The 11,491-nt window shown below is 39.2% G+C and overlaps 1 non-coding gene across 1 annotated transcript; it reads left to right on the top strand.

The window, feature by feature from the left end:
• The first annotated feature begins 10,948 nt into the window (after window positions 1-10,948).
• LOC128250496 (U6 spliceosomal RNA) lies at window positions 10,949-11,051 on the top strand. Its single transcript, XR_008266513.2, has one exon. It is a non-coding gene; the product is annotated as a U6 spliceosomal RNA (small nuclear RNA).
• Window positions 11,052-11,491: the final 440 nt, after the last annotated feature.

Raw genomic sequence — 11,491 nt, 5'->3', positions numbered from 1 at the left:
TACATCAATTCGGCAGTTTCCGTAAGGGAAGAGGGAAAGGACGCGGGGTACCACATCACACTCAGTGTTCTTCCTTTTTTCTTCCTCTTCCTTCTACTCTCTGCTACTGCCCATTCTTCTTCCTTTTCTCCGTCTTTCTTTTCTCCTCCGTCTCCACAACTGGTTCGTCTATTGTTTCATCTATTCTTTTCTTCTGAAGAGGGCAGCGTGCTCTAATGTGGCCCTTTGGCTGTTAATGTTTTCCTTAACGGATTCCACAATCAAATTGTTTATCTCTGTAGAGAGACACGACAGCGCAGCACTGGTAATTTTTATTAGCATCTCTGAGTAGTTTCCGTCGTAAGGCAGCCCCAGTGACACTACCCCAGTGGCATTCAGTGACACTACCTACAAGGGTTCGGCCAATCACAATGATTCCAGTACTGAACTCTTTGCCTGTCCTGGGTATCATATATAATACTCGGAACGTATTAACCTGGTGTTCATGTTTCATACATGATACAGTTTGCCAATTTTTTTTTCAATCACTAGAATAAACTGGGGATTTGAGAAAAAAGAAATAAGGCTTTATATTATACACAAAACGTATGAAAAAAGGGCTAGTGAAAAGTCTGAAAACGTATTTCCCTGGTATCCATTTATTTTTCAATCCTCGAATAACTTGGGCCTTACGAAAGTAAATCCTTATAGTATGCAACAAGTGTTAACTAAAAGTCTTAAAACACGCATGGATGTTCAGGCAAAGTGACGAAAATGCTTTGGACAGGCAAAGGGTTAATTCAGTCTGGTATATATTTCAGCAGAGTCTATTTATCGAACCTCTAAGTTACAGCTTTAACATAGAGTGCCATAATTTAGTAGCAGACTACACGTTAAACCACGCGACACAGTTGTAAGGGAGATAACTGCTGTTGGCTAAGTATAAAAGCGATCATTTAAGGGAAGAAGTTGGTTTGGTGCATAAAATTGCATTCAAAGATAATTCAAACCACACTAACTTTGCTTTCTTAATAAAAATGAAAGGAAGGATATATTCGATAATTCAGTCTTGGATATATATGAATTAGAAGTGGGAAAAAAAACAACAAATGTAATCACGTTTGCAATGAAATATCAACATTCAGTTAATCTTGTAACAGTTACTTCCCTTAGCTGGGACCAACGCTGTCAAGTTCTTATTAGCACCAGCCTAGTCCTGATCTTGCCGATCTAATTATTTATTAAAGCTTTGCTTCCTTAAAAGCATTTTCATAAGCTTGTTCTAAACTTCCATGCTTGTTTTCAGACTTTTACTTAAGCCTTTCTGAGTTAATATAAAGTTTTCCCGTGAATAAATCCCAAATTACTCTGGCGGATAAAAAAAAAAAACGAGAACCGTAAATCCTTGAGTATAGTCCGCCCTTGAGTATAATGCGCAGGGGAATTTTTAGGGGGCTGTACCTCTGAAAAACCGAAATCTTGTGTATAATACGCACCCCTTCTCTAACTTGAGTCAAAGAGGTCTATATTACGTCCTTGTTTTGTAAACGTATATACGGTAACGTCCTTTATTATTATTGTATATATAACAATGCTAACATGCGGCTTTTTTGTGTACTTTGTTTGCTGAAAATAAAGAAATAACAGTAATAACGTCAGTGAAAAATAAATATTAAGTAAATTGCCTTTACATATTTATCACTATCAGTTACAAGCCCGACATCACAAAATGCGTTTGAATAAACATTGCCGGACAGCAAATAGAGACTCGGACATTGCTTGCAAAAATATTTTTCATTTTTAACCTCGTATATAGTACGCACTTAGGATTTTGACCTTTAACTTTTGGGGAAAAAATGCGGATTATACTTGAGGATTTACGGTATGCGTTTCATATATGATGTACGAAGCCAAAGAAATACGCCTTGTGTATGTCTCTCTTTCTGTCTGTCTGTCTGTTTGTCTATTTGTCTGTCTGTCATTATTCAGTGCATTTCAGGATTTCTTGCCAATAGAGAAAGAATCGGTTTTTAACCTACATCCAAGGTTCCTTCATTGGAGTTTCAACATCAACAACGGGGGATGTATGTACGTATGTGCAGATTTGTATGTATGTTTTATGTATATATTCTCATGCATATAGTTGCATATCTAGACATTCGCATATACATTTAAATGATAAACTTCTGGAAAGTTTTACAGATTTTTACAGTTCCAGTGATGGGTTGGATCTGTAGTCTTCGAATTAGCTTTCTCCTTTCTGCTTTTGAGAAGCCTAATTTCTCAAGATTGGTATTTAAGCAGTGTGTTACGTATCCCAGGGCCCCAATAATTATGGTCATAAACCTGAACTTGTAATCTGGATAGAGTAACGCTGACTTCCACAACTGTGCACAGTTTCTCTTCTCTATCCCAAATCATTATATCAGATCTATTGTGCTTACATTTTATTGAGGTCTTCACTGGTACATTCCACCAGTATTCCTGTTTATTATGAGTGGCTATGGCTTCTAGCATATTGTGGGTTCTTATTTTTTGCTCTCGAGATTATCCTTCCGACGGATTTCATTAGAGAGTGTCCTAGTTACAACGTCGTATCTCATCCATAGATAATGCCGTGATGACATTCTCGGACAACTGCTTATGATGTGGGTGATATCTTCAATGTGAACTCCACAAAGTCTGCATCGGTTGTCATATTTTACTGCTTTTCCTTCATCTCTATCCCTTTTGTGCATCAGGTATTTGGTTGATATTTCCTATTCCTGGATTGCAAACGCATACCCTTCAAAGTGGGAGGTAGTAATCCGGCTATTGGCCCATGATAAACTGCTTTCTACTAATATATACATGCATAGTCTTCTGCTCATATATGCTCACCCTTTCATCTGATGATACGATGTGGTGGAGTCTTGCGACTTCTTTGGGCATGTATTCTAGGTTATCAGACAAAGAGTGTTGCTTAAGGAGCTGCCTTCCAAGTCTTATGATGTTATCAGCCTCATGAATGCAAACTTGGTCAAGGGTTGCACTTCGACACTTGATGATTGAAAGATGTTGATGAAGGGATATGATGCGACATTCAAAGGCATTTTTGATTGACGTTAAGCCTCTACCGCCTTGTTTTCGTTTTAGGTAGGGGCGGTCTACGTCACTGTTTATGTGGAAATTATGTGTGCTTGTTAGTATCTTTTGGATTTTCACATCAATGGCTCGATTCTCATCAAGCGTCCAATCAAGTAGCCCAAATGTTGGTATGAGTACTGGCACTGCAAACACATTTTGGGCCACTGTTTTATTGAATGCAGAGAGTTCTGAGGTCCAAATTTTCTTTATTCAGCTATAATATTCTTTAGTGACACGTGTTTTGTTACAGGTGCCATTGTAAGATATATTTTCATCCACCCCTAGATACCTGTAACATTCCTCGTCAGATACAGGAGAAACGGTCAACTCATTGATAGAGATGTTACTAGTTTGGTTTATAGTTTTCCACCTTTTCACAACTATATAACAACATTTATCCTGACCAAACTCCAACCTTCCAACTATAGATGCAGTCTGTAGATGCACCTCATAAGGGCAGCATGCATAAGACATATATGTACGTATGCACGTATGTATGTATAATCTCATTGTGTGTGTGTGTGTGTGTAGACACATATATATTATATATATATATATATATATATATATATATATATATATATGAAGCAAGGGCAACCTTTTCTTTCTTTTTTTTTTTGAGAATCTGGCTGCATGAGACATGGCTCATCTTCAGGCGAGGTGCGCTATAAAAAAAATAGCAAAACTCAAAGAAAAATTGTTTGCTAGGCGAGCCATTCAGAAAGTTCCGCGGGCCGCAGGCTGCTCATGACTGATATAAGTGTATGTGTGTGCGCGCACGCACGCGCACACACACACACACACACACACACACACACACACACACACACACATATATATATATATATATATCTATATATATCTATATATATATATATATAGACGCAGGAGTGGCTGTGTGGTAAGTAGCTTGCTTACCAACCACATGGTTCCGGGTTCATTCCCACAGCGTGGCATCTTGGGCAAGTGTATTCTACTATAGCCTAGGGCCGACCAAAGCCTTGTGAGTGGATTTGGTAGACGGAAACTGAAAGAAGCCTGTCGGATATATATATATATATATATATATATATATATATATATGTGTGTGTGTGTGTATGTTTGTGTGTCTGTGTCCCCCCAATATCACTTGACAACCGATGCTGGTGTGTTTACGTCCCTGTAACTTAGCGGTTAGGCAAAAGAGACCGATAGAATAAGTACTAGGCTTACAAAGAATAAGTCCTGGGGTCGATTTGCTCGACTAAAGGCGGTGCTCCAGCATGGCCGCAGTCAAATGACTGAAACAAGTAAAAGAGTATATATATATATATATATATATATATATATATATATATAGTTCAAAAAAGGAAAAAGACAAAAAAACAACAAAAAACAATGTGAGGACGTGATACAGGTTGTGTTTCTAGACAGCAGAGACACCCAGCGTTGCTCGGGATTAAAATGGTATAGTTTGTTTATATATATTACAGTTATGTTGAAACAGATGATACGGGAAAGTGCAGCATTGACGACAAAACATTTGTAGAGTAAATGATGATCTATTTCGACTAATCGACATGTAATACATCCGTTTGGAGGATTCATGCCCTAACCTAGCGTGGAAAACTGGGGTGGAGGTGTGTAATTTTTGAACCCACAGAAAAGCTATCAGTGGATATACTCGCCTTTGAAGCGGTCAGCGCTACGTGTAACACGACCCATCGTATGGTTAACAGTCAGATGGATGGAGGTGTAATGGAGACATTATACGTAAGTGGGAACATTCTGGAAATGGGCTGTAATGGGAGACAGTGACGGAGAAGTGAACTATCGAAAAAGGTTGAGGAGGAGCTGGTAGTGCTGACAATCTTACCTTACCGCCTGAGCAGCACATGCCACTAGTTTCATTTGGAAATTTGAAAGCTTTGCAGAAACGACAGTTTGAGTGTAGCACACCAATTTGTACAGAATTATCGTTTTTATATGGCTGGGATGGATCATATCTGAAAGCAGCTCCTGGTGTTGTGAAGAACGAATTTGCCTGTGGTCCATTTCTGAGAGCTATATTGTATTGGACATCTGCTTAATATAGCGTGCTAAACATTGTTCTAATGACTCAGCATTAAGTATTGCAGCATGCCTTAGCTGATCTTGGGAAAATCTCATCTCCTTTCTCTCTTGAAACTCCATTTGACGTGCTGCAACATGCATCTGCTGACCCTGAGAAAGTCTCATCTCCTTTCCCTGTTGAGACACACGCCTTCGGTTTTCAGCAATCGTCCTCGCTTTATACGTGTTTCTGGAGAGAAACACGTCTTTTCTTTGGTGGCATATGTTTTCAATATTATAAACAAAAAATTATGAACATTGAAAAAATATATTGGGCTGTCCGGAAAGTTCGTGCCGATTTTTAAAGAAAAAAACAAGTCAATAAATATTTGCCGTTACATTTTTAATCAACCAAATATGAACCATTTTGTTACACAATTCGTCTCCATCTCTCCTTTAACTTGAAAATACCCTCTTCCCAGAAGTGAGGTGATGTAATGGCAAGTAAGTCGAAAGGTAAACTACTATAAATTGGCACGAACTTTCCGGACAACCCAATACATTAATCTCTATTTTTGTAAGCAGTTGTATGTATATAGTATGTCCGTATTTTTGTATGCAGTGTAAATTAACGAAATATAAGCAAATGAACGAAATAGCACATGTATGGAACTGCTAATTTAACGGTAAATACCACAATAATTATTACAGAGAGACAAAGAATTTTATATCTTACCTTGCAACTGCTGCGATAATTATTAACTCGTCATAGAACAGTAAATGTGTATTGTTTTAATGGAAATGAAAATAAAATTTCGTATTGACATTGGCCAGGCAGCACTTCACGCATGTCCGTTGAGAAAGAGACAAAATTAGAATAACACGTGTTAAAATTTTTTTCTGAAAACGTTCAATGACGTTAACTGGAGTTTGGGGTTCGAGTAGACGTCATTCCACCTTTTCATTTATCATTACCATTCTTTTCATTCGATTTTATTTTTTCTCTACTTTTGTGTATTGTGCTGTCCCCTCTGTGTTTTGACCCTGTGTGGTTAATAAAAAAAAATCAAGTCGTCAGGTATGTAAATGTAGGTGTAGATGTGTGTGTGTGTGTTGACACTAGCCAACCCGCATTTCACGCATGTCAGTCGTCAGGTATGTATACGTATGTGTAGATGTTTGTGTGGGTGTGTTTAATACCGTACCGTATATAGTATGTCTGTATTTTTGCATGCAGCGTAAATTAACTATATGTATGTATATATGTATGTATGCGTGTATATATGTGAGATGTATGTATGTATATATGTATGTATGCCTGTATATATGTGAGAGTATAGTGTCACTGTGGTAGATTCAGTATGAAAATGAAACCATTTAAGTGAAAGTATCTGTCATTACAGTATCAAAATGTGATTGTTTCAGTTTTGATATTGAAATTGTGGAAAAGTTTCATTTTTAAAGTGAAAGTATTTGACATGAATGTTTTTGTTTCACTTTTGACACGTAATACTTAAATAGTGGAGGAGATATGTTGTTGTGGGCTCGAACTATACAAGAAGTTAAAAGTTTTTTTTTGACTAAAACACAACCGGGACCCTAAGTAAGGCATGTGTAAAATTTGAATGAAATTGGTTGTGTAGTTCTGGAGTTTTAGGGATTCACACAGACACACATTCTCATTTATATATATATATATATATATATATATATATATATATATATATATACCTTTTTTGGTTGCTTCAGTCATCACACTGCGGCCATGCTGGAGCACCGCCTTGAGGAATTTTTAGTCGAGCAAATCGACCCCGGTACTTATTTTGTAAAGCCTGGTATTTGTTCCATTGTTCCCCTTTGTCGAACCGCTAAGTTACGGGGACGTAAACACACCTGCACCGGTTGTCAAGCGATTGTGGGGACAAACACAGGCACAAAGACGCACACGCATGGATATATACATATATATGACAGGTTTCTTTCGGCTTCCGTCTACCAAATCCACTCACAAGGTTTTGGTCGGCCTGTGGCTGGAGAAAAAGATAGCTGCCCAAGGTTTCACGCAGTGGAACTGAACCCGGAACCATGTGGCTGGCAAATAAACTTCTTGCTACACAGCCACACATGAGTGTATATATATATATATATATATATATATATATATATATATATATATATATATATATATATATATATATATATATATACAATTCAGTTCTACAGATGAGTGAACTGGAGCAACGTGAAATAAAGTGTTTTGCTCAAGAACACAACACAGCCCAGTCCAGGAATCGAACTAACTATCTCATGATTATGAGTCCGGTGCTCTTACCACTGAGCTATGCGCCTTCACAAATATGTATATATGTATATAATGAGAGAAAAAAAGAACATGGACTTGCACTTGGTACTAGTTTATTTAATCTGTTACATGTGTTTCAGTATTTGGTAACACATGATATCACACTATAGATGCTGTCTGTAGATGCATCTCATAAGGGCAGCATGCATAACACAGGAGATGTGTTTTCTTATACTAGTGAGGTACTGGAGTCGACGTAATAGACTACCTGCCACTTATCTCAAAATTGCTGGCTTTGAGCCGAAATTAGAAGCAGTCATTTTGGTCTTGAAGGTTATTAATTAAAATAATTGATAGATTTTACGTGCAACAGAAGCAGTATTAGATTCAAATAACAGTCTGTGTATCATACTTAATGTAAATACATGGCTGATAGACAAATTAACTGTGATATTCGTCAGTTGGTAATATCTCTTATGGAGGTACGGTGTTAACAACAAATATATAAGTAGCAGAGAAAAATTGTCCAGCAACGATAGTGAGAATGCTTGATGCATATTTCTGCTTTGTTGAGCTTTTTCAATAGCCTATACTCACTACCAACGGCATGATAAGACAAAATCCGTCGCTAGTGATAGAGGAAAACTGACTGAAAAATCACTGATGTTGCAAGTAGCCGCCCGACTGAATAAAAATTCTGATAAATCTCACGAACGTTAAATATACATCTAGCAATACTACTACAGTTGCTGGACGATTTTCGTTTGCTACTGTTATATCTTTGCGTTATTTAACACAGTATGTCCATAAGAGATATGTTCAGACGAATACCGCAGTGAGTTTGGTTTTGAGCGATGTGTTTGCTTCAAGTATGATACACAGATCGCTAACTGATGTACTACGTTTACATAGCTTGACTGAGAATAAGTCAAAATTTGGATTTTACACGCCACCAAAATATATGTTCCTACACGATTGCACTCACGATTGCTAGATCATGGTTTCGATTCCCAGATTGGGAAGTGCGTTGTGTTCTTGAGTAGAACACTTCATTTCGTGTTCTTTTATTCCACTCAGCTGTAAATAACACTGCAATAAATTGGCATCCCGTTTAGGAGGAATGATATGATTGTGGTGATGCGGTCATACTGGGGCACCACATTGAAGAATTCTGGGCCGAATGAAGCGAGCCAGTATTTATGTTTTTTTTTAAAGTCTGGTACTTTGTATATCAGTTTCTTTTGCCGAACCGCTAAAGTTACGGGGACGTAAACATACCAACGCAGATAAGGGGATAAATACAGACAGGGGCACAAACACAGACAGAAAGATACATCGTGCGTGCACGAGCGTGCGCGCACACACACGGTTCGAAATTGCAGGGAGAAAAAAAAACAGAAGACAGAGACAGGCGAGGGAACAACAAACAAGTTGTATTAGCTTGACGATCAGGGAAGATGGAACAGTCTTTGATGTTTCGAACCTACGCTCTTCTATAGAAAGGAATAAGGAAAGAAAACATGGAGAAAAGCAAAAAAAAAAAAAAAACGTAGAGAGAAAATAAGCGTATCTGAATTTAGGGTTTTACATGTTGCACACACACAAACTCATGTATATATGAGTATGTGTGTGTATGGGTATGTGTGTGCGTGTGCGTGTGTGTGTGTGTGTGTATACGATGTGTGTGTGTATACGATGAACTTATTTCAGTTTCCGTCTGCCTAATCCACTCTCAAGTCTTTGGTCAGCTTCAAGCTGTAGTAGAAAACACTTGTCCATGGCACCACGCAATAGGACTGAACCCAGATCCATGTGGCTGCGGGGGGGGGGGGGGAGCAAACTTCTTATCATTCAGTCACGCCTGCGCTTGACTCGATACAGTAATGTTCGGCAGTTGAAGATGATGATGATGATGATGATGATGATGATGATGAGGTGGAGGAGGAGGATGAGAAACGTGGTGCTCGAGACTATCTTATTATGTTTATTCCTCATAACCCAAGTTTCGGCTCCGTAGAGAATATTGTCATATGTCCAAGCTCTCACAAAGCCGGGACTGGATGGTCACTGCCAGAACGCCTTTGATCACAGATTTAATCGATCAGAGTTGAGCAGAGGTTAAACAACAACAACAACAACAACGCAGAAGTAATCAAATCAAATATGGTTTCATTAAGGATCTAATTAACCGAGATTTAGTATCAGAAAATTGTGGTTATGACTTTTCGCATTAAATAACAATCCACCACTACCGCCACTTCAATCACCGCCACAACCACCACCACCATGACTACTACTACTACTGCTGTCATTGCTCGCCCCCACCACCATCACCAACACCATTACCCCCAGCACTACTTCGCCCACGATGTCCATCACCACCACTACCACTACCACCACCACTACTACCACCACTACTACCTCCACCACCTCTACCACAAGTGCCTCTGAGCCCAAACCATCAGCTCCACAGTATTCCCATCACCACTACCACCACCACCAATATATAATCACCACCGCCACTATAACTACCACCACACTTGCCGCCACCACCACCATCACCACTACAACTATTAAGAACAGGTCGACGGCGGTCACTGCTTAGACCATCATCACTATCACAAACCCCAACCATTCTCTCTACTACCACTACCACCAATACAACAATACTTTCAATATTTCCACTACTACTACTACCACCACCACCACCACTGAGACCACCAATACGATGACGGCTACAACAACTTCAAGACAACTGACGCCACCCCACCACTACTACCCCCACCATCACCACCAGCGCCGCCACGACAACGACGACGACCACCACCACCACCACCAACACTACCACTACCATCACCATCACCACCACCACCACCAACACTACCACCACCATCACCACCACCACCACCAACACTACCACCACCACCACCACTACCACCACCACCACCACCAACACTACCACCACCACCGATGTCACTACATTTTCGACATGGACTCCATCATCGCCATCCAATAACAATGAATCAACGACGAACGAACCAATCAGCATTGAGATCACCACCGCCACAGCCACAGCCACCGTCAAATCACCACTACCACCACCACCACCACCACTATCACCATCGCTATTGTGCCTCTCCTATCATTGTCCTACAGTAAATATTTCAGAGATCCATAAATCGTTTAATTAACCTCTCAGATACTACCGTTGAATATGTGATTCCCCAACAGTCTTGCACCCCACCCCACCACAAACACCCACAAACACAAGCACACTTATTCATACATGGTTTTGCTTCAGCCTCACTTCTTTCTTTCTTTCTTTCTTTCTATCATCATCATCATCATCATCATCATCATCATCATCATCATCATCATTATTATTTTCCCTTTCATCCTTTCGGGATTGATGTTAGCATGAGTACCAGTTGAGCACTGGAGTCGATGTAATCGATTAACTCCCTAAAACCACAGATCCAGGCCTCGTTGTCTACAGTAGAAAAGGAAGTCCTAGCTTCCACAGTAGATATTCTAAAACAGAAACGATACACAGAACATTAGCATGGCCATACGCAAGGACGACACGCAAATTCATGATGCCATGAAGCGTTTAATATTTTAAGGTGGAGAGCTGGCAGAGTCGTTAGGACACTGGGCAAAAAGCTTAGTGGCAGTTCGTCTGTCTTTACGTTCCGACAAATTTCACTGAGGTCGACTTTGCCTTTCATCCTTTCTGGGTCGATAAAATGAGTACCAGTTAAACACTGTGGTCGATATAATCGACTTGCTTCCTTCCCCAGAGTACAAATATGCGAAGCCCAGTATACCCGCTAAGATTATCCGTCTGATAAGGGTATACCAGGCACATGCATCACAACTATTGTTTAATATAGATGTTTTCGATCTAGTTTGGATTTTTGCCATCAAATTTGAATTCTTTGCCATCAAGTTTGATGGCAAAGAATCCAAACTAGATCGAAAACATCTATATATTTTTGTTTAATACATTGTTAATGTTGCTTTTTATGTTCTGTTACAATAAAAACGATTGTA

Source organism: Octopus bimaculoides, chromosome 21, assembly GCF_046866305.1.
Source record: "Octopus bimaculoides isolate indiv1 chromosome 21, ASM4686630v1, whole genome shotgun sequence".
NCBI lineage: Eukaryota > Metazoa > Mollusca > Cephalopoda > Octopoda > Octopodidae > Octopus > Octopus bimaculoides.
The sequence above is the reverse complement of the archived record's forward strand: the minus strand, read 5'-3'. Positions and strand labels throughout refer to the sequence as shown.